Source organism: Macrosteles quadrilineatus, unplaced genomic scaffold, assembly GCF_028750875.1.
Source record: "Macrosteles quadrilineatus isolate MER2022 unplaced genomic scaffold, UCM_ALF_1.0 Scaffold_6__1_contigs__length_79288215, whole genome shotgun sequence".
Classification (NCBI taxonomy): Eukaryota; Metazoa; Arthropoda; class Insecta; order Hemiptera; family Cicadellidae; genus Macrosteles; species Macrosteles quadrilineatus.
In genome coordinates, this window is record NW_026542599.1 from 16,048,601 (window position 1) to 16,073,183 (window position 24,583).

The following is a 24,583-nucleotide window of genomic DNA, read 5'->3' on the forward strand; positions in this document are numbered from 1 at the left end:
AAGCAACGGCCTCCTGAATTTGTTTTACAACCCGGGCTTAGTACCAACATTGTTTGCTTAGATTCACAATATTACACTGTACTGAATCTTTTTTATTGGTACTACTTTTCAACAAATATCATAAAACACTGTCTTCGTGAGTCTAGCTCTTTTCCGAATAAGGTGTAAATGCATTTATGCAAATTACATCTTATAATAACATTGCTAAAGTGTACCATCAAAGTTTAAAAACTAATCTGCTTTATTTTGTTTAGCGAATTGGTATCGGTAGGAAATATAATACTTTATAAATATATTAGGAATACAATAAATATAATATTGATACAAATGTGGTATTAAACATGTTTTTACAAGAGTCATATGGAACAGGTTATTCATTTTCATGAAGTAATATTTGTGGCTTGAATTAATCTACAAAATATTATGTTTGTCATAAACACTTTCAATTATATTTTCTTGAGAAGCACGAGTTTTATGGGGAACGGATTAAGGTCTCACGTGTTCGAATGCATATAGAATGTGTTTTAAAACGTAAGTAAAATAAAATAAAAATGATTATTCATGCAAACTTACCTAACACTTGGTTGCACTGAAGTTCACCATCTGCAAAAAAACATTAGAATATATTAATAATTAATAATTTAACAGTTTCAAAAAACTAATATTCATCTATTTGAAAGTAATGAGAATATTTTATAGCTTTGATTCAAACAAAATAGAGTTTACAAAATATTTGCTTAAAAGTAACAACGGATTAGTAGATTTATTGGTTTATTGATTCTACACTTTAAGGATACTAAGATTCAGATTCAGATATATATGTCATATTTATATTCACCGACAAATGTCAAATATATGAAAAAAAAAACTATTATCGTATGTCATTCAAACTGATGTATAGGCCTATTTTACTATACCCATAATTATAAATTGGAAATTGAAAATTGGAACATAACTTTAATTATAAATTTTATTTTGCAGTCATATGTTAATTCTCAGTTAGAAAAATGTAGATCCCAGAACCCTTTTGTAAGTACAAAATATACACATCGTGGGTGTTTTACTGTCATTTACATCCAGCAAATATAAACCTTCCAGCTTTCAAACTATACAAATATTACGTATGGATATAGCGTACAGTACTTGTTTTGGTCGTAGAATCACCTGTGATATAACGGATAGTAAACTCTCAAAAGAGCCAACTATGGTCTACTTTTTAACATCTCGCACTATTTTAACTGATAGTTTAGTACTTAAGAAAGTTGTGCATAACTTAAAATAGCTTATTATTTATATAATTTTCTCCTGTGATATTTTTATAATGAAACACAGTTTTGTAAAATTGCTACCATATTGTTATTAAGCCTTTACTTGTTAAAACTAAATAAATTAAGTGCCTAATTATCTTTTTCCATCAAAGTTGACATTTTATATTTTTATATTAATTCTTCTTCACAAATAAATTTATATAATGCAATGATTTCTGTCTCTATTATAGCCATTTTACCGTTATACCATGTTGAATGATTATAAACAAAATAGATTTGTAAAATATGATATTATTATGTGTTTTAATTTCTACAATTAAACCCTTTTTCAACATAATATTTATATTTATTTCGGTGTTTATTTTTATTTTTGTATATTAAACGTATTACATATTTATAAGGTTATTAATGTAACAAAAGCCATACCTCTGCTGCACCAAATCTGCAGACTAGGCGAATTTCAATATGTCTAATTGGATCTTTACTAAAATAATGTATAATATTTACTTATAATAAAGTAATATTTATTTCCTATATTTTTAGGTTTTACATGTACATATTTTTATGCTATGTGGAGGGGAAATGTGTTCTTTCATGAAATGCTAGAAGTAAAGGATGAACAAATACATTCGCCAAATGTGGTGAAAATATATCCATAAGCAAGTGCACTACAACAGTTTTTATATCCTACATAAGCATTACGTGGGATTTTTTACGTACATATTTTTATCGTTACTATTTGGCAACAATACTCCAATGTAAAATAATTTATAATAAGCTTTACAAAATGATTTAAAAAATTCTAAGGTATATATTTAAGGGGGGGGGGAAGAGAATATATATATTTCACCCTATAAAATCCCACATTAAGCCCCATTCCCATGGGCTATTCTTGCTGATCAGTAAATCCCTTAGGATAAATGTAGGTTTACATGTATGTGCCAATTACTTTACATTCGTATTAATATTAGGACAATAAAAACATCTAAACTTTTATAGTCTGAATGTATTAGGCTATATTATATATATATCTCTGCTTTCGAAATAAATCTATTAGTATTGTGCAAGTCTTTTCTTTAGATCACATGCAACACCAATTTTTAACATTTACCATAAAGACTTAAGCAGGTTGAAAGCAGCTTGAATAAATAAATGTTAAAATGACGTCTCTTTAGAATAACGACCAAACAAATGTTTGCCTTGATTCACTTGAATGTATAAAAGAGGAACATTTACTTATAATTTAACACTTTTAGGTGTGAAGATTTATATAGTCCATCCATGTTGTTACTATACTCCATTATTTTAAATGTGTAGCCTATTAAATTAACCAACACAATTTTGATGTATACTGACTAACTTAAATATTCACTTAGTTTACTCGATAGTATAGTTCTTAAGCCTTACAAGAAACCCAATATAATAAAGTTTTAGGCTGAAAGTTTGACTTAAATACTAAGGTATATCTATACTGTACTGATAAATTAAAGATTTTTTTAGTGGAGCAAGATTATGGAAATAGCTTTTAGTAAGGAGGCTAGTTTTAGCTAAATAGTAGCATTACAGTAATGCGGTTATATAAATGCTACTTTGTGGCTCGCATAATCCGATACCTCGGGAATACATTGTTGGTACATGAATACATGCGGTGTTATCAAGCTTACAGTGGGGCAATACAACTGCATTGTTGTGTATAGTGTTTAGTATACTTTTATATTTAAAATATTTTCCAAGAACAAAACCGCCAAAAACGTGTTGGTTAAAAAATACAATGTTTAATTTAGTTCACAAGTATATTCTTAAGTAAACTTTTACACATGAAATTAATTCGCATATCAGTAAATGTGTATACATTAGCGAATTAAACAGATGGTGGTTTTGGTCATCTACAATAAAATAAAATCCATTCCGGCTCCATATCTTACCATGTAACCTACACTAATAGCTACAAAAGTGCATTGATTATAGCTCTTTCATAGACCATAACGCATGTTGCTGTATCGTGTATATTTTATACAATGTTTAACGGAGAGTAAATTAAATTACATCTAATAACACCTGAAATATATATTTGCATTTATGATGTTTTATCAAAAGAGGGTAAATATTGATAAAAGATGGTGGTGCGATCAATTCCGATTTGACACTCCAATCATCAGCTACAACATTACAACATTATACGTAAATGTGCTGGTCTTTTGTTCTGTCTTGACCAAAAATCATATGATTACATAAAACCATATTGTTTAATATGTGTTATATTGTGAAGTGTATGTAAACAAGGAGTATTGTAGACATTGGACATCCTGGATAAGGACATTTGAACGATATAGGGTCATTTCACTTTAAAACCATAAACCTCAGGATACTCAGATCAGTTCATTATCACTTTTCACGGGTGATGATGCTGAATGTATTTTGAATACTTGTACGCAATTTTAATAATTACTATAACAAAGCTGTCAACATTGTTTATGAAATAGCACGGTTTAATAATAGGAACCAGCTTGAAGGAGAATCCTTCGAATTATAATAACAGCTCTCCATAAATTGGCCTACATTTGTAACTTTAGGGCACTACTTTGGAAGTACTACTTTGGGAGTACTACATTGGGAGTACTACTTTGGGAGTACTACTTTGGGAGTACTATTTTGGAAGTACAATTTTGGGAGTACTTCTTTGGTAGTAATACTTTGGGTGTACTACTTTGGGAGTACTACTTTGGGAGTTCATAAGTACCTTTAGAAGCACTACCATAATATTACTACTATGGGAGTACTAATTTTGGAGTACTAATTTTGGAGTACTACTTTGGGGGTACTACTTTGGGAGTACTACTTTAGGAGTACTACTTTGGGAGTACTACTTTAGGAGTACTACTTTGGGAGTAATACTTTAGGAGTACTATTTTGGGAGTACTACTTTGGAAGTACTACTTTGGGAGTACTACTTTGGGAGTACTACATTGGGAGTACTATTTTGGGAGTACTACTTTGGGAGTACTACTTTAGGAGTACTACATTGGCAGTACTTCTTTGGGATCACTACTTTGGGAGTACAACTTTGGCAGTACTTCTTTGGGAGTACTACTTTGGGAGAAATATTTTGGAAGTTCTACTTTGGGAGTACTGCTATGGAAGTACTTCTTTGGGAGTACTACTTTGGGAGTACTACTTTTAGAGTACTACTTTGGGAGTACTACTTCGGTAGTACTACTTTGGGAGTACTACTTTAGGAGTACTACTTTAGGAGTACTACTATGGGAGTAGCTCCTTTAGAAGCACTACTATGAGTGTACTACTTTGGGAGTACTACCTTGAAAGTACTACTTTGGGCTTACTAATTTAGGAGTACCACTTTGGGCAAACTGCTTTGGGAGTACTACTTTGGGAGTACTAATTTAGGAGTACTACTATGGGAGTAGCCCCTTTAGAAGCACTACTATTAGAGAACTACTAATTGGAGTACTAATTTTGGAGTACTAAATTGGGAGTACTGATTTGGGAGAACTGATTTAGGAGTACTGATTTGGGAGTACTGATTTGGGAGTACTACTTTGGGAGTACTACATGGGGAGTACTACTTTGTGAATATTACTTTGGGTGTAATACTTCGGTAGTACTACTTCGGGAGTACTACTTTGAAAGTACTACTTTGGGAGTACTTCTTTGAGAGTACTATTTTAGGAGTGCTACTTTGGGAATACTACTTTGGGAGTACTACTTTAAGAGTGCTACTATGGGAGTACTACTTTGCGAGTACTACTTTGGGAGTAATACTTTGCGAGTACTTTTTGGGAGTACTACTTTAGGAGTACTACTTTAGGAGTACTATTTTAGGAGTACTACTATGGGAGTAGCTCTTTTAAAAGCACTACTATGAGTGTACTACTATACTTTAGGAGTACTACTTTGGCCGTACTTCTTTGGGAGTACTACTTTGGAAGTACTTCTTTGGAAGTACTTCTTTGGAAGTACTTTTGGAAGTACTACTTTTGGAGTACTGATGTGGAGGTACTACTTTGGGAGTACTATTTTGGGAGTACTACTTTGGAAGTACTACTTTGGAAGTACTACTTTGGGAGTACTACTTTGGGCGTACTACTTTGGGAGTACTACTTTGGGAGTACTACATTAAGAGTGTTATTTTGAAAGTACTACTTTGGGAGTACTACTTTAGGACTACTACTTTGGGAGTACTACTTTAGGAGTACTACTTTGGAAGTACTACTTTGGGAGTACTGCTTTAGGAGTACTACTTTGGAAGTACTACTTTGGGAGTACTACTTTAGGAGTACTACTTTGGGAGTACTACTTTGGGAGTACTACTTTGGGAGTACTACTTTGGGAGTACTACTTTGGGAGTACTACTTTGGGAGTACTACTTTGGGAGTACTACTTTGGGAGTACTACATTGGTAGTAGCTCCTTTAGAAGCACTACTTTGGGAGTACTACTTTGGAAGTACTACACTGGGAGTACTATTTTGGGAGTACTAATTTGGGAGTACTACTATGGGAGTACTACTTTGGGAGTACTACTTTAGGAGTACTACTTTAGAAGTACTATTTTAGGAGTTCTATTTTAGGAGTACTACATTGGGATTAGCTCCTTTAGAAGCACTACTTTGGGAGTACTACTTTGGGAGTACTACATTGGGAGTAGCTCCTTTAGAAGCACTACTTTGGGAGTACTACTTTGGGAGTACTACTTTAGGAGTACTATTTTAGGAGTACTACTATGGGAGTAGCTCCTTTAGAAGCACTACTATGAATGTACTACTATACTTTAGTAGTACTACTTTGGCCGTACTTCTTTGGGAATACCACTTTGGAAGTACTTCTTTGGAAGTACTTTTGGAAGTACTACTTTGGGAGTACTGATTTGGAGGTACTACTTTGGGAGTACTACTTTGGGAATACTACTTTGGGAGTACTACTTTGGGAGTACTACATTGGGAGTAGCTCCTTTAGAAGTACTTTGGGAGTACTACTTTGAAAGTCCTACTTTTGGCATACTACTTTGGGCATACTACTTTGGGATTACTACTTTAGGAGTACTACATTGGAAGTAATATTTTGGGAGTACTACTTTGGAAGTACTACTTTGGGAGTACTACTTTAGAAGTACTACTTTGGGAGTAATACTTTGGGAGTAATACTTTGGGAGTAATACTTTGGGAGTAATACTTTGGGAGTACTACTTTGGGAGTACTACTTTGGGAGTACTACATTGGGAATACTATTTTAGGTGTACTACTTTGGGAGTACTTCTTTAGGAGTACTACTATGGGAGTAGCTCATTTAGAAGCACTACTCTGAGAGTACTACTATGGGAGTACCAATTTTGGACTACCACTATGGGAGTACTAATTTTGGAGTACTATTTTGGGAGTACTACTTTGGTGGTACTACTTTGGGAGTACTACTTTGGGAGTACTACTTTGGGAGTACTACTTTGGGAGTATTACTTTGGGTGTAATACTTCGGTAGTACTACTTCGGGAGTACTACTTTGAAAGTACTACTTTGGGAGTACTACTTTGGGAGTACTACTTTGGGAGTACTACTTTGGGAGTACTACTTTGGGAGTACTACTTTAGGAGTACTACTATGGGAGTAGCTCCTTTAGAAGCACTACTATGAGTGTACTACTATACTTTGGGAGTACTACCTTGGCCGTACTTCTTTGGGAGTACTACTTTGGGAGTACTACTTTAGGAGAACTGATTTGGGAGTACTTCTTTGGGAGTACTAATTTGGGATTACTACTTTGGGAGTACTTCATTGGGAGTACTACTTTGGGAGTACTACTTTTGGAGTAGCTCCTTTAGAAGCACTGCCATTTAAATATAATTTATTATTATTTAATAGCATTATTTCGGTATATCTTTTAGTTCATTGACCTTAGTAGTACTCCCACTTTGGGAACTACTACCATTTAAATATAATTTATTATTATTTAAATAATTATTTCGGTATATCTTTTAGTTCATTGACAAAACTGCTAGTAACACGGGAAAAATTAAACTTGTACAACTTCAATGTTTACTGTCTATGATTTCACTGTTCTTTCAAAATACAAGATATTTTATTGTCGTTAAGTATGATTTTCCCGCCGAGACAGCTCAGAATCCTGGGGACTGATATACACAGCTCAGTAGGGAGGATTGGCTTACTATCTCACTCCCGTCTGAGCGAACCAATCATTGCAGCTCGCGGTTAATATAAAGGCCACCATGTATACAACGTGACTAATGGTTTAAAAATTTTTAATCCGACGTTAAATTTTAAAATATAATGAAACATTAGATAAATGTGAATAAAATTATTCAAATTTTTGCTTCATTTAAAAGATATATGTATTGACCAAGTTTAGTGACAATTACTTCAAAATCATATGTTTAAAGTAAAAAAATATTAAATTTCTATTTGATATTTAAATGTAACAAATACACTCGTAAATTGTATTTAAATGTTATCATGTATTTTTTTATGGTGTTCTGCACTTTGCTTACATCTCTACATTATATCAATATTAAACATTAAAAAATACTTCATAAATATGGGAGTGATTCTATGCAACCACAAAAATACATTATTATATCAAATTGTTTAAATACTTAAAGGGGACCTAATGTTTCAATAGGGAAATTATGAGTTTTCCTCAAAATGAGCATGGTACGTTAACTTGTAGTAAGACTCTTGAAATGAAGAATCAAAATAAAACATCCCTTTTGCGGTATCGTGATTAGCTCTGCCATTTTGTTGGTTTTACTTTTCTAGGGATGGCATTTCCTTCTTAATAGCATTAGTTTGTTTTCTGTTTTATTTTTATTTTGATATGTTAGGCACGCCATTCAAATCTATTCAGAATATTTTGTTATGATTAGTGTCTTTACAATTTAATCAAAACAACACTCGTCCAGGTAAAAATATAATCTCTTTTCCTAAGACATTTAATTTAGCTCCTCCTAGTTATCATTGGTTTACTTATTTACTGAGTGTCTATTGCTTTAAAAATGTTCTTTCCTTCCTGTTAATAGTTACAATGATCGTTTACAGTTAATTACAATCTACAGGGTTTGACTTTTAAATGTTCGGACAAAACATAAAGCAGTAGCTTTTTGGAGGATAAAGTAGCGCTGGAGTCACATTGTTGTGAAAATTACGCTATTTTCATATTGCGATGTTATCAGAGATTTATAACATGGACCCACCACAATTCACCACTGAACCATTAGGATAATAAGCATACACAAACACTTTTACTTATTCTGCCTTACTGTTGTATTATATCAATTTAAAGAAAATTCCAAAATAGTAATCAAAACTATTTCTTTTTTGTACACAATATACATTGAATTTTTACGGAAAAAAATATCACCCAAAAGCCTTTTAGATGAATACAATTTTATTTGTTTTAAGGTAGAAAGGTGTACAATTCCTAAGTGTAACATTATTCGAAATAAATCTTTCCTATTTATTATTTTTCTAGAGAATTTATTTGCATTTGAAGCAGTAATGGACGTGAAGCCCTCATGACTAAACCCTTAACAGTCGTCTCATAAATATAACGATGAACTGAAAAACACAGTTAACTAATTCGTTAAACTATAAATAACAAGAAATAAACACATACAATTTAAATATTTTTTCTTATTTGAAGCGATTCCACTCTTGGGATGAAGTGTACATCAGTGAACACACACAATCATGAAAAACGGAAGGCAGAAGAAAAAATGAAAATAATTGTACAACATTTCTAAGAATTAGCTAGCACGGGAAAATACTTTTTTGCGAAGGCGTAACATTAACGTGTAGCCTGTGTTGTCCCCGAGGGTTGTTCGTTGTTTCAGGTGTCAAGACTGAACATTAGGTTTAAGATTTAAGTTTTTTTGTTTACAATCGTTTAACACGTGTACTAATAAAAGAGGTAAAATAATATGCATTTTAAAAGTTTTATCTGTAAAGAATGATAAGTTACACATTTAAGTAGTATTAAAAATGGCGGATGGTTGAATCAATGATTTTATTTAGTTGAAGGTTTGTTTTAGTTGTTTGTTTAAAAAGTCAATAATGCTTGTAATATAATTAACTTAATCTTATACCTGGACTAGCTGTAACCCGCGGGCTTTGTCCCGTTTAACTTCTTAATTTTCAAGATTATCTTGTTCGCATGGCTCAATCACGTCCTGGTTGAAGTTTGTTCGCTACGCTCACTCACCTTTAGGTTGGAGCTCGTTCGCTACGCTCACTCACCTTTAGGTTGGAGCTCGTTCGCTACGCTCACTCACCTTTAGGTTGGAGCTCGTTCGCTGCGCTCACTTGCCTTCAGGTTAGCTCGTTCGCTACGCTAACTCGCCTCCAGGTTGAAGTTCGTTCGCTACGCTCACTCACCTTTTGGTTGCAAATTAGCTGTTGTCATAAATGTAAAAGAAATAATAGTGCTGCACCCTGTTGGTAATCCTTGTAACTTTAATGCTATTGAACATCATAGAACAGAACCAACTTGTTTAATTGAAACAGCTGTTAAGATTCAATAATTCCATTTCTCATAAGGTTAACATGGGAAACTCCAGAGCCACTGGGGCGGAGCCCGAAAGGATTTTTTAAATAAGAATATGCCTATATGTTAATCGGGAATGTGAGCTATCATCATGCCAAATTTCAGCCCAATCCGACCAGTATTTTTCGAGTTTACTTGTCCCATACACACATACACACATACAGCAACCACCTCTTTTTTATAATAGTATAGATAGATTACAAAAACACGTCAAATAAAATCCATACTGTCATAATATATTTACACTTATACTGTTGACTCACAAGATGGTAAATACATATAAAAGATGGTAAGAACTCCAATCATCATAAGATCCAATAGGCGAATGTCAAAACACTGGACTATTGGGCCAGATAATGATTCACCACTTACCATATTTTATATGTACTTACCACTTACCAAACCGCGTAGTTTGAACAAACTAATCACCTCAGAAATATTACTTGTTTTGTAGATAAGCTATTTCAAAATGTTGTTCAAAAGGTTTATTGTTGAGATTTTCCATCACGATGGTAAAAAAACTATACAAAATGTTTCGGGATCTTGAATCTGATCCCGTCCTCAGGTGAAAAAACTTAACGAACAAATTACAGATAACAATACACAAACGCCCAACCGTTTGTTTTTGTTGTTGTTGTGTATTTTGTAACATCGTAAAGGAAAATGTCCGCAATAATCCTTTTGAACAACATTAACTCACCATCACAAACAATGAACTTCAAACAAAGTAATTCAAAATATTTATAATTTTAGCATTTTAATAAAAAAAAAACCTGGAGAAATATTGTGAGTCATATGTCAAAACATTGAAATGTACAGTCACGCGAATGTTGCAGTCTCAAGAGTACGAACTTTAGAGATGGCAGAAATGTATCCTCAGTGACATGTTAGATACAAATAACATCCTGACATGTTGGGACATAATTTCCACATACTAAAAAAAATATAGAGTTTAGATGGATTAATTAATACACTATATTTATTATTTACTTAAAATAGTCATATAGTTGATGTTACACAAAACAAATATTATTATTTACTGTAGAAAATGAATATGAACCATTAGTAAATATAAAGTGCTTTACAACGTTTTTTACAAATATTATTTATTTATTATAGTTCAGTATATTAATTGTCAATCGAGATATCTCGTTATCTTTTTTTTCAACAAACTAAATTAAATTGCAATGCAATCTATCAGTTTACAATTTCTTCGACGAGAATTAAGTTCCTATCTTACACAAGTAGCTATTTACTTACAAGCTTAGCCTAGCTTAACAGTACTTACCTTAGTAGTAGTAGTAGTTTCAAGGAAAATATACAATAAGTATTTTTCGGTTTTAGCGAACTATTTTATTTAAGTAATTAAGGGGTTTATACTGAATTTTGAACATAAAGTAATTTTGTAATGATGCTCTACTTTGATTGAAAATTAATAGTAAACATTCACTAATATAACTAACTGATAATGAGCAAACTAAGTGATAACATGGTTTGTAGACCATGTAAATTCGAACGAGATTACACAATGAATTTTATTAATACCAACCGATAAATATTTAAATAAACCGATAGTATAATATTATTAAGTAATTTATAAAGATTTAGCTTCCTAACCCACTAGTAAACGATGTGTCTGAGAGCAAGGAAGATTTTACTGCTTCGCCCCGCTAAGTGAATTAGTTGAGTCAAGACGCCACACTTCACAAGTAGGACACACTTCATATTGGAAACCCGTAAACTAATCTAATCATGTTACATCTTTGATTGGTAAACTAAAAAACAAAATTCACTGTATGACAGTTCTAAGATTGTCACAGTATTAATGCTTTTACATATTTTTTTTCGATATGTTAATAAGAAAACAACGAAAAAATCACATTTAATATATTAATATCTGTGACACACGCCGTTTATAAATGTGATGTCATACAATTTTACACATTCTGCATTCAAAATATCAAAATGTAATATTATATTTTGTTCATGTAACTTAAAAGCTTAAATAACTACTATGTTTTACAAATTCTATCTCTAACCTATACAATCTAATAATTCTTCGTAAATTTGGTAATTAACAAGGTATTGAGTGAAATAGTATAGTAAAGTTTTATTTGAGGAGTAATTCTTAATAATTATTTCATCACGCTAAATAGATACATAATTTTACCGTGAATTTGCGTCATAATTTAGTACTCGTTAATATAAAACTGTGGAGATATTATCAAATCAGTAACATTGAAACAGTATAGTAAAAATAAATGTTTCAAAATTACTTAGCCAAAGATGATTGCATAACAGTCTGCAAAGTTGAAAGGCAACAGATTAACCCCAATTTCTGTTAAATTTGGCTGGAACAAAAAAGAGATAGGCACTATACATGTGTTAAAATTATTATATCAGAAAAATATTTAATTAAAAGAAAAATACAGAGATGTAAAAAATTATAGCAATTGAAGGATTTTCTTTTCCTTCTGAATGTATATGACTTCATACTGGACGTTTATTTTACAGTAATACAAGCATGAAATGTATAGGCCTATAGTTTATGGCATTACATAATACCTTGTAGTTATGACCATTGTGAACTGAGCAGAAAAACGCTTGGTTTCGTGTTATCACTTAACTGAACCACGCAACACTCCGATTTGAGATATAATCTTCTTTGCTAAATGTTGCGAACATTGATAGCAGAAACTGCAGTTTAGATTTAACACTGAGACCAACCATTGGTGCCTTTTTGGATGTTTTTTTTTGATAAAAACGTTATATTAATTGATACTATAAGGGTAAATATACTAATTATTAAATTTTAATTTATCTGCATGCACTAGTTCAAACTGAGATGAAATGCCATTGAAATACCATAAACATCGACTGGACGTAAGTCGGTATGTAATCTATAATGTAATCAATAGTGGTCTGTGTCAAACTACCAATAATTGACCAGCCAGTAAAATGTATATTTTTTCAATGCCTATTAAAATTAAATCTGTGGGCAAATTCTGTATAATAGGACTCATAGCAAAAAAAATTGTGCTAACGAGTCTAAAGTCAACATAAAAAAACAACCGTATAAATGTAACATAAGTTTCATCCAAGGCCCTCAAATTTTAATTTTCATATTTGAAATTTGTATTTGGGAATTCGTTGAATGTTTAATTATAATCACCCCACACTGAAATATTTCGTTAAAATTGGTAGATTTATACCCATGATAAATAGTATTAAGTTTATAATTACTTAGTTGTTCTTTTCTTTATTCAATGAAACAAAATAGACATCTTATATTTGGTAAAAATATATCTATTACCAGAAAACTACAACAGAGTTTTATCCTCCATAAAATAACGTGAGCATTTGTAATACTTGATAGCGAAAGAGTAAGCATCCCAATAAACTGCTTAGTACTGTAGTCTCATTAAATACTTTTAACAGATTGCTCAATTTTATGTTTAGGATAAAAAGCCAATTTATAAAACCAAGGTCTCCTATTCCGATGGTTCTACCAACAGTACAAGTTTATAGTAACATAACTCTTTAATAAAAGATAGATAATATTTTAAAATGAAATATTTAAGATATATTTTCGGGGAATATAATATCATACATACGAAATATTAAACGAACTAAGCCTTTTTATATTTCAAACAATGTTGCCATAGTTCCAAATTTTAATAAACTATTTATATATATGTATATATATATATATATATATAAAACGTTTAGACATTTTAAACAAACTATTAGATCTTGTGTAATAATAATTTTTGTTTTTGATTCACACGACAAAAATAAAATCACACGCAGTTTGTAAGAATATTATACTTTATATTAACCAGCATATTATATTAATATTATATTACTTATTACAAGAAATTACTAAAATTGTGAAAGCATTAAAACTTTATTAAATTATTTTAAACCTAATAGATTTGATAGTAATACTGTTAAAGATTCTGAATATTAAATGAAAAATACAGTGCAAGTGTTCCTTATTTATAAAATTTTATATAAAAGATGGACGGTATTCTGAGGATCAACTAGGATATTATCTCCACACTGAATAATGCATGAGCATCGTGATCAACTACGCATATGGTAAACGTGACAATGCTTAATTTTATGCTTGGATACATCGCTACGTTCACGTATTTAGCATCACTAAAACTACCTCTTCTTATCATAAGAGTGATATTCGAAATAACACTGAAAGTTCATATAAATTAAATTAGATATAGTCCGTCTAGAACTGTGTTATAGGCTTACAGTATTTTTTCAGGTGATATAAAATCTTTAAAATTATTTTATCGTTAATAGCTTTTGAGAAATTTATGACAGATTTGTATTCTAAACAAAAGCCAATTACGAAGAACTATTCTCGCCTGAGTAAAGGTCAGTAGGATATTCCACATATGTTGGGAAGCTGCGGTCAGGTTCACCACTTAGATAATTGGTGGTCAAACCTCCGGTGTAAACAATATTATTAACCTTTGTCGCTAACCACTGATTGCCATGGACTGAAGTGTATATGACCATTGTAGAGAAGTTGACCTTATCAACTTTATATTCAACATTTTTATAGTTGTACAATATTATTTTACCTGAGCAGGTTTTCCTAGGATATTTCTAACAACATTTCAATAAAGATAACATAAATGATTAAATTATTTCGAATAAATCAGTGATATTATACTTTCTGAAGGGATTTCCAATTTTTTTATCAGTGAATGAGTAAAACTATTAGAAAAAATTACTATTTGATTTTTGGACTTATTTGACGACGATTAAAAAACCTTTTGAATCTACTTACCTGTGACAAAAGTCTCTATAACTGACTAGTTTCAGCTTATCATACCTATACAGCGATGTGATGCCTCACTGAACTTGAAAGGATGTTGAAGTGATATGTATATGATACAACCCCATAGAGGAGAGACATTCAAACAGTCTTATCTCTTGGCTCAGTAGCTCCGGGAAGCTATATGAACCCATCATACTCCAACACTAAATAAACTATTTAGTCTTACACCCACTTTAAAAAATTAAATGAAACTCTGGAGGATAAAGAGTAAAATGAAAGTCCATCTGTTATTGTAAAATGTAAACTTTTTTTGTATAAACAATTTTTGATCCAAACAATGATAGTAAAGGTCTTCATTACTTAATTTGAATATAAAATATTATATAGCTAGTGTCCCTGTTTCTTGAATTAGAGCAATTGCTAAGCATTATATGCGTTATTTTAAAACGAACAACAGTCATAATTTATAGTGACTTTAAAAGATTTGACTCAATGGAAATACTTAAGATCTACATAACAGATCGATATAATCAACATTTCTTGTAAATATCTTATCATTTTCCAAAAGCTGATCTTGTTTTTTTAGTGTTTTCTACAAATAGCCTAACTCATTAGTTAATAATCCATTTCAACCAATTCAGTAAATGTTTGTAGCAAGCTATTAAATTAGCAAACTTGTTGACTGTCTACAATTAACTAACGTTCTTTTTCTCACTTTTAAATTCTGACAACAACTGGAGTTTTATAACAATTTTTGTTTCCCATGTTAATCTTACGGAGAAATACGAAACTTTAAAGGGCCCCAGGGCCTCACTCCATAATTATTTCCCTAAAAAGAAAGTTTCCTGCAAACTTCACGTTACGCTCTTTCCAATGAAACCAAAAACACGCCAATCGGTCCAGTAGTTTTGGAGGAGTAATTGTCACAAAAAACCTGCTTGCGTATTAAATAAATAATAATATATTGTGTGTTTTTATGTTTTAGTGCTCTAGCGTGTGTTTTGGTTACAAACATTAGAGTTCCTTTTAATTGAAGTATCTTAATTTTTTTAAGGTACGAGCATATTTTAAAATGAATTGGTATACAACAACAAAATATTTTAAAATGTATTTCGCAGTAAAAATAAAATCATAAAAAATGATATAACTTAAAATAAGTGTGAATTATTTTATGTTGACTAGATATAAACGTACACTTCTAACATTTAGCTTCGACTTTTTGTTCAAATAAAATCCAATTGAATTTAAATTGAACGCCATAAGACTCGTTTTTATTATCAGTGTATTACATGCGGTTGATGCTTTGCAAGAATATGGAAAGCAAAAAGTGAAATCGAACCCTTATCAAGTGAACTATTTTGAATATTCCCAAACAGGTCAAAAGAAATTAATTCTATATATTAACATGCCATAGAAAAGGCTTCTTCATCTTGAAATAATGTTAACATCTTCAATTTCAAGTGAGATATGTTCTGAATCCAGGTGCTATACTTGGCATTGATTGGGCTTCCAATTTACTGACGGTGCCATCTAACAAAACGTATAAGTTAAATAGTAAAAAACCAAAAGTTTTGGCTATTCCTTAACACCACGTTACTATTTTTAAAATCAAATATCTTGAGCCAAATGAAAAAAAAAAACTACATCATGAATGTAACGTTATATGTATAAGACATTTTCGTCGACACAACGTTTGATAAAAAGCTGTTGATACTTGGTCCATGGTTTGACAACATCACACTGAATAATGCATTGACAACATGATGAAGTATGCATGGAGCAGCAACGATCGCAGTAGTTCATGCTTTGATAAGGTTTAGCACAGATACTTAATTTTGCGAAATTAGGTAGTGAAACCTCAATAACAAGGAGAACTTGATAACAAGTCTTATTTGATGACCCCATTTAAGGTATTGAGGTATTGAGTTTCCCCATTATTGAGGTTCTACTGTAAACTGTATTAAACAAATTAAATGTGTATAATATAATGTGCTAACCGGTTTCCAATATATTGCCTTATTTAGCTTCTATTTTCTTTTGCGTGTAGAAGAATACAGAAAGCTTAAATGATAATGCATTATGAGAAATTTCTTCCTATAATAGTGCTTGTTTACAACAGTTCTGTTTGGGGGGCTATGCTGCAAGCCTAGTGGTTAGCGTCCCGGACTTCACTATGGCAGGGACGGGTTAAACTCCCGTCACATCCCAAAAATATTTAGTGGGTTAGACCATTTTCTCTTCGAAGCTTTTTACTTTACTTCATCACAAAAATGCCACTGGCATAGACATAAGGGAAAAAATAATTTTGTAAAAAAACACAGATCCTATACAGGTATCTAACTTCATAGCTAGCTTTTTTCAAATTACTTGGTTGTATAATTTTGGTTGTCGGTCAGACTTTAATAAGTTAGATAGCGCCAAACAAAATTAATTAATTTGTTATAATTTACTTAAATTAACTATTGTGTTTCCTCAATAGTTTAAAAGATGAATCATTAAATGCATTTGGTTTTTGTTTAAATTTATTCCTTATCACATTATAAATTATTTTTTTCCATAATTTGTTTCTATTAGTAAAATATATTTTACAGGTAAAATAAAATTGAGTAACATACTTTGCACCATGTCAAAACTTGTCAATCCTTATTTAATATCTCTAAAAGCTCAGGGAGTATGGCCAAATATCATGTCATCAAACATGGCGATACTGTGGCAAGCAAAGGTATATAAATCTACCTCAACTTGATACCAGTTTTATCTGAAAACCATTATCTAACATGTGTCAATCGTCTGTTGACAGTTAAAATATGTTAGCTGTTACATCTGGCATGGTTTAGAGTGAAAAAAATCTCTTCAAGAACTTATTTCAATACATTATTCTATTATAGAATATAATCCAAAAATCAGTACATAATAAAAATCCAATATTATATATCCCTATGTAGTTTATTAGGTATACGAGTCTTTACCACACTCCATTCGTGTGTGTTGTTTTACCCCGGTTGAGTATTTCTATTAGTTTAACTATTAGTTTATTTTAATTTGTTTGGCATGTTTTAAACGACTTTTAAATATTTACCATTATTGTTACTAAAATATATTTTAAAATATAAAATCTAAATTTTTTTTACATAAAAAACTTATATAAATGGAAATATTTTTTCAACTATATTAAACCTATGCAATTATTTAACGTTCATAGGTAGCAATGATAAAAGGACGTAGTTAAAGGTGGACTTACAACACTGTAAACGACTTGGATGGTGGGGTCGTCCTGTAATCCAGCTACTAGAAAGTAACGAATTGTGGATATTTATAGGTATGCACTGTGGATGTGTTACTCCTTGGTGTAGATTAACGTCCGCACTAGTTAGTATTACGTATATCCACAGTACTACCGTGATAATTTGACCAATTCGTTAATACAAAAGCAAAAATGTGGTATATTCGAAATACATTCTAAGCACACCTTATAACATTATCGACATGAAAAATAGATTCCACCAAACATTGTACTCTCGACACTCAGTTAGGATGAGTCTGGGTCCATAGCTTGACAACATCACACTGAATAATGCATTGACAACATGATGAAGTATGCATGCAGCAGCAAAGATCGCAGTAGTTCATGCTTTGATACGGCATAACACTCGTGTTTTCCAGCTCTTATGTAAATCCATGATAAATAACTGTGTATTTAAATACGTCCCATTCAATAACAAACAAATCAATAACATTTTGTCGAATATAAATCACACATACGATGTTAGATGAGCAAAACACACGAATTTTGCATATTTATTCATCAGTTTATTCAATGTAGGGTTCAAACTGATTTTTACTCAAGAAACCTTACTCTTATGGTCAAATTTATATTTCAAATATGTGTTTGGCTTCTTTGCACGTTTACGCCAGATTCTTTTTTACAATTTTATAAAACTGAGACGTACACGAATCATTATTGCACTTTAACTATCTTTTCACAAATATATTGTAATTTTTAAATAGTTTCTTTTATTTTAATACAACATAACTGTACTGCATTACATATTTGTATAGTATTAGCAGAATTGTTGACATGTGCAAAACACACCGGGAAATATAAGATTAACGAATGTTTTGAGATGTAATACTAAATTGGTCCTTAGTATAGGACTTAATATCTTACCACCTGGTAATAGGTCCTTTTATCTATGATGAATCTGTTAAGAAAATAAAGTGTTTTTTTACGTAGAGTGTTTACAAATCAATTGGTTGAAAAACTGTATGTGATGTGAGAGCCGCGAATAAATAAGAAAGCTTTGTTTGTAACAGTTGATTTTAAATCAGTATCTCTAATTGTTATAAGGATAGTATACATAGAAATAGCTGAATATTATATTCCCAGTAAACTAATAGATCTTTCTTTGAAAGTTGCATTTGTTTATTATTGCAAAAATACCAATGTCATACGGATATCCAATTGTATAGTAAACTCAATTACTGGAGATAAATTCGCCCGTGTTCGGTCATACATACTAAATGCATTAAAACCGTTGAAGTCCAACAAACGCAATATAAAGGGAGAAAATAGTGTTTCTTCAATATATCACTAGTTATTTCTTCCATTTATATTTTGATATTTACTTATTTGTGATGATCTTCCCTATGTAGGATAAAATTATATTCGTGTGTTTTTGCTTTACGGTATTTTACTGTTATTTATATTCCCAGATATATATGTAAACGAATATTATCAGGATATTTGGCACAATGTTAACCAGTATATTAATCAGTCTTTTCAATACTTTTCATACAAAACTAGTTTGAATATAAATTGAAAGGCTTTTGTTTTTCATATGTTATAGTGCAGAGTTTTTTGACAATCGATTACGGATTTATCTAACCTACGTAATAGTGATGAGTACTGTAAATTTAGTGTACTGTATGGAAATATGTACCTAAACAAGGATAACGCACGGTGAAGAATACAGATATGTTATACGGGGTAGAATAAGGCCTAGTCAGGGATCTAGACTTGGTGGCCTCCTTAACAAATCAAAATCGTAATATTACAAATATTTTGTATTCAAAACTTTTAAACTTCGTTTTCATTATACATTTGAAACTCTAGGCAACAAACTTTCATGATATCAGCCAGTTTTTCGTAATTGAAATGTAAACAGATAAAATGGCCACATTTATAAAATTTTGAATTGGATCAAGGTAATCTTTTTATTTAACATAGGTCTCTTTTACTTTAACATATATACACCGTTTCACAAACATATGTTGAAACAATTTAAATATATAACGGTATATTAAAAAAATTGTGGTTAGCGAAGCGATTTGGTTGTATCCTTGATTTTTTCTTTAATTTGACCCAAGACGTAAAATATGCCCTCCCCTTTTTGAACACGCTGTATATCTAACATAAACCGCAAGCATCAATCGTTTTCAACAAATAAAACTCCTGTGGATGGCCGTGTTATTAAATGACAGTCACGTCAAATCCCCATTCAATATCAAAGTATGAAGTACCCTATCACGTGACGTACCCTTATAATTTGTTCAAAAACACCCAATTGTCTCCCTGACAATAGTTTATTTACTAACGAAACGTAGATTTAATTATTGGAAACAAAATTTAAATGTATTCACATGTATCTAAAGATTATAATTACATAAATACCTCTAGATAAACACATCTCATTCTGGACATTTATGTATATTTATTTTTATTTTTGACGATTAAAAAAGGTCAAATGGCTCGTTTAAATAGTAATTATTATTATATTTGAAAGGGATAGTATTCTAAATAGAATTTTTATCGCTTTATATTTGAAAATTAATTGAACATTATTTCCACTGATATTCATTATAATTTTGTGTTGCTCAAAAACCATGCAATTGTGTAAGAAAATAAACCAAATATATTTTTTTCTAATTACAAAAATGCAGTTCTGTTCTGGCTATTTGCCACTCTGATACAGTATCTGTCATAACCTATGTGATGTTAAGCCATCATTGTGTGTCTCCCTAGAGTGTCACTGTTTGTTGATGTGTTTATCACTGCTACACACGCCGCATATAAATGTGACGTCATACAGTATCTGTCATAACCTATGTGATGTTAAGCCATCATTGTGTGTCTCCCTAGAGTGTCACTGTATGTTGATGTGTTTATCTCTGCTACACACGCCGCATATAAATGTGACGTTATTCAGTATCTGTCATAACCTATGTGATGTTAAGCCATCATTGTGTGTCTCCCTAGAGTGTCACTGTATCTTGATGTGTTTATCTCTGCTACACACGCCGCATATAAATTTGACGTCATACAGTATCAGTCATAACCTATGTGATGTTAAGCCATCAGTGTGTGTCTCCCTAGAGTGTCACTGTTTGTTGATGTGTTTATCTGCTACACACGCCGCATATAAATGTGACGTCATACAGTATCAGTCATAACCTATGTGATGTTAAGCCATCATTGTGTGTCTCCCTAGAGTGTCCCTGTTTGTTGATGTGTTTATCACTGCTACACACGCCGCATATAAATGTGACGTCATACAGTATCTGTCATAACCTATGTGATGTTAAGCCATCATTGTGTGTCTCCCTAGAGTGTCACTGTATGTTGATGTGTTTATCTCTGCTACACACGCCGCTTATAAATGTGACGTCATACAGTATCTGTCATAACCTATGTGATGTTAAGCCATCATTGTGTGTCTCCCTAGAGTGTCACTGTATGTTGATGTGTTTATCTCTGCTACACACGCCGCATATAAATGTGACGTTATTCAGTATCTGTCATAACCTATGTGATGTTAAGCCATCATTGTGTGTCTCCCTAGAGTGTCACTGTATGTTGATGTGTTTATCTCTGCTACACACGCCGCTTATAAATGTGACGTCATACAGTATCTGTCATAACCTATGTGATGTTAAGTCATCTGTGTGTCTCCCTAGAGTGTCACTGTTTGTTGATGTGTTTATCTCTGCTACACACGCCGCATATAAATGTGACGTTATTCAGTATCTGTCATAACCTATGTGATGTTAAGCCATCATTGTGTGTCTCCCTAGAGTGTCACTGTATGTTGATGTGTTTATCTCTGCTACACACGCCGCTTATAAATGTGACGTCATACAGTATCTGTCATAACCTATGTGATGTTAAGTCATCTGTGTGTCTCCCTAGAGTGTCACTGTTTGTTGATGTGTTTATCTCTGCTACACACGCCGCAAATAAATGTGACGTCATACAGTATTTGTCATAACCTATGTGATGTTAAGTCATCTGTGTGTCTCCCTAGAGTGTCACTGTTCGTTGATGTGTTTATCTCTGCTACACACGCTGCATATAAATGTGACGTCATACAGTATCTGCTCCCCTGAACCATGTGATGTGATGTCCGAACAATAACCTTTGTATTGTTAAGCCTTCAGGGTTTCTCATTTTTTGACAGTAGTATTCAATCACTGAAATGTTGGACGTTGTGTTTGAGATACTCCGTGTTTTACTATTGAAACTAATCTTTGTACACCAAATTTTCTCGCAAGTTTATTACTATTTTCTTAATAATTTCTTATACAAATTACGTCATTGAATTAGTTATCGCACGGATCATTACAGTATTAGGCTCTTTGATCGAGGGACAAAAAACTACTTAGTTTCTAAATAAAAAAAAATTGGTATACATTATAAACGCTTCAGTTTTCAAATGTATACATGATGAATTTGAAAAGTCACTTCTAAACTATATTCTTATTAGTTCCATAAAGCCTCGAATACTTAATATTCAACCATAATAAAAGGTGTTTACAAAGAGTATAGGAGGCTTTAGTGGGTAGTTTTTAATGATATTAACCCGTCAGAATCCCAGAATTGGCTCCTCACCTTAATAGTTAAACGCATTTTTCCAAACCTCACTGATAACTGTGTAAACATGTTGCTTGGTTAGTCCATGCTATGAGCAGATATTTTATACATTTTATAAGTAGTCTGACAATGTATTATAAAGTAACACAAGAAATACTTAAATTCTATACACTTTGAATCAACTTTACGACGTTTACAGTAAATGATTCTAAAATTAACACTAAATTATGGTTCATTCTGGAAAGTTAGTATACTGAAATTAAAATAAAAAAAGAAATACAGCTCTTTTTACTTTTACAATTATTTGATTAAATAATTACTAACGCTATTTATTATATTATTACATATACATCTATAAATCCTAGAATGAACTGGTGCTTATAAATTCTTTGAGCTGCTGTACAGAATAAATGTATCAGGCTTCACATTTTACATATTCATAGTTTATCACATTGTCAATGCATTATTCAGTGTGGTGATATTATACCAACCTCTAGATACGGCTAATCTGTGCTATAGAGGTTTTATATGTTTGCATTTTACGTTTTGCTGAAGATTTTTTTCAACCTTTTCAAATATCCAACTTTTTACTTTAGTCTGTGAGCCAGCTGACATTATCTTGATTATGTATTTTAAACAGATAATGGCTGAATTCTATGCAATGGCTAATTGATTACCAACTTATAATTAATATTTTACCAACTTATATGTTGGTAAAATATGGATATATAATACTGATTGTATATTTAATAACAGATACCTTTGTATATTAGCCTACTTTATGAAATATTTGGTCCGTTCATTCTATAAAACAGTTCAAAGTGCTCGAGAACCGTGAGTTACGATGGTGCAAGAAAATTACAATTATGGCTTGGTTTGTGTGTAGATTAAACTTACCCTAGCGGGGTGTAGATAAAATATATTATGGCAAATGTTGAGATTGATTGAAGTGAGAAGTCAATTTTTGTTAATTTGTTATTTCACTCTTCGATAGATTTTCTAGGATAATGTAATGAGCACAATGTAAATATTATAAAATGTTTTACTCTAAAATTGTTATTTATCATTGCAAACACAATAGATTAATGTAATTAAATAGCCTTCTACAACACAAATAGTTTTTTTTCAGTACTTTAACATATTCTATATTAAAAAACATATCAACAACCATCATAAAGTTTCATGTTACAGGTTTTATCTAGTAAAATAACGTTATCCTTGCCGTTGTGTCATTATTTTTTTATGCAGAGCTAAATGAGTGCTCCTAGTCATCAATCACTGGATTTATTACAAGGACAACAACATTTGATAGATCCTATAGATAATAGGAACTTTTACAAAATGTATGCACAGGTATATGAAATAAAAACACAAGGACAATCAATATTACACCTAATGCCGATTTATATTTAACTTGTTTGTCTTTCAACTATAAAAAAATTCTGCTACATTTGGCAAAGAAATTAAAATTTGCTAGTGTTATAAGTATTATAGTAGTGTTATAATTAGCTAATAAGCCAACTATAACACGGGCTAAAGTTAGTTCATGCTTGGTTTAGTTTGATTATATCTCTCATAATTTTACTACAACTCAAGAATTACAATTCATGTTGATATTTTGATGTATTTAGTAATAGTTTTAAAATAATATTGATCACAAGATAATTCTATATTTTTATATAGTTTTATCATAGCTAATATTTTCTACGATGTTTTTTTCGTGTTTTTTCTCGGAAATATGCAATGCAGGAACCATCTTAGCTGATCCTTTCCAATCTTGTCCTCGTCACGAGTTATTTTGATTGGTCAGACCTAATAAAATATCGTTATTCTGTATTGGTTGGTATAATGATTGACATAAACTGATTTAGTCACTGGCCTGGTTAACATTCAGGATTATATCTTATATAATTTTAATTTTAACCAATATATCTTTCGTGCCTAAACAGGTTTCAGATCTAGACATGGAATAGTTTTCAAATTTTGTTATTCTTTATCAATAAATAAGTTTAGTATTATTTGATAGCTTTATTACATTCACCATAACATTTTCATACTAGGCCACTCTAGAACGTTTT

At 31.4% G+C, this 24,583-nt stretch overlaps 1 protein-coding gene across 3 annotated transcripts in view; it reads right to left on the reverse strand.

The window, feature by feature from the left end:
* The window catches only part of LOC128996268 (hemicentin-2), a 420,963-nt gene that overhangs the window by 158,607 nt on the left and 237,773 nt on the right, over nt 1-24,583 (reverse strand). For all 3 annotated transcript variants that reach the window (XR_008491037.1, XM_054421469.1, XM_054421467.1), the window contains one exon: nt 574-603. The gene's annotated coding sequence lies outside the window, so the exon portion shown is untranslated. The remainder of the gene's footprint in view (nt 1-573; nt 604-24,583) is intronic.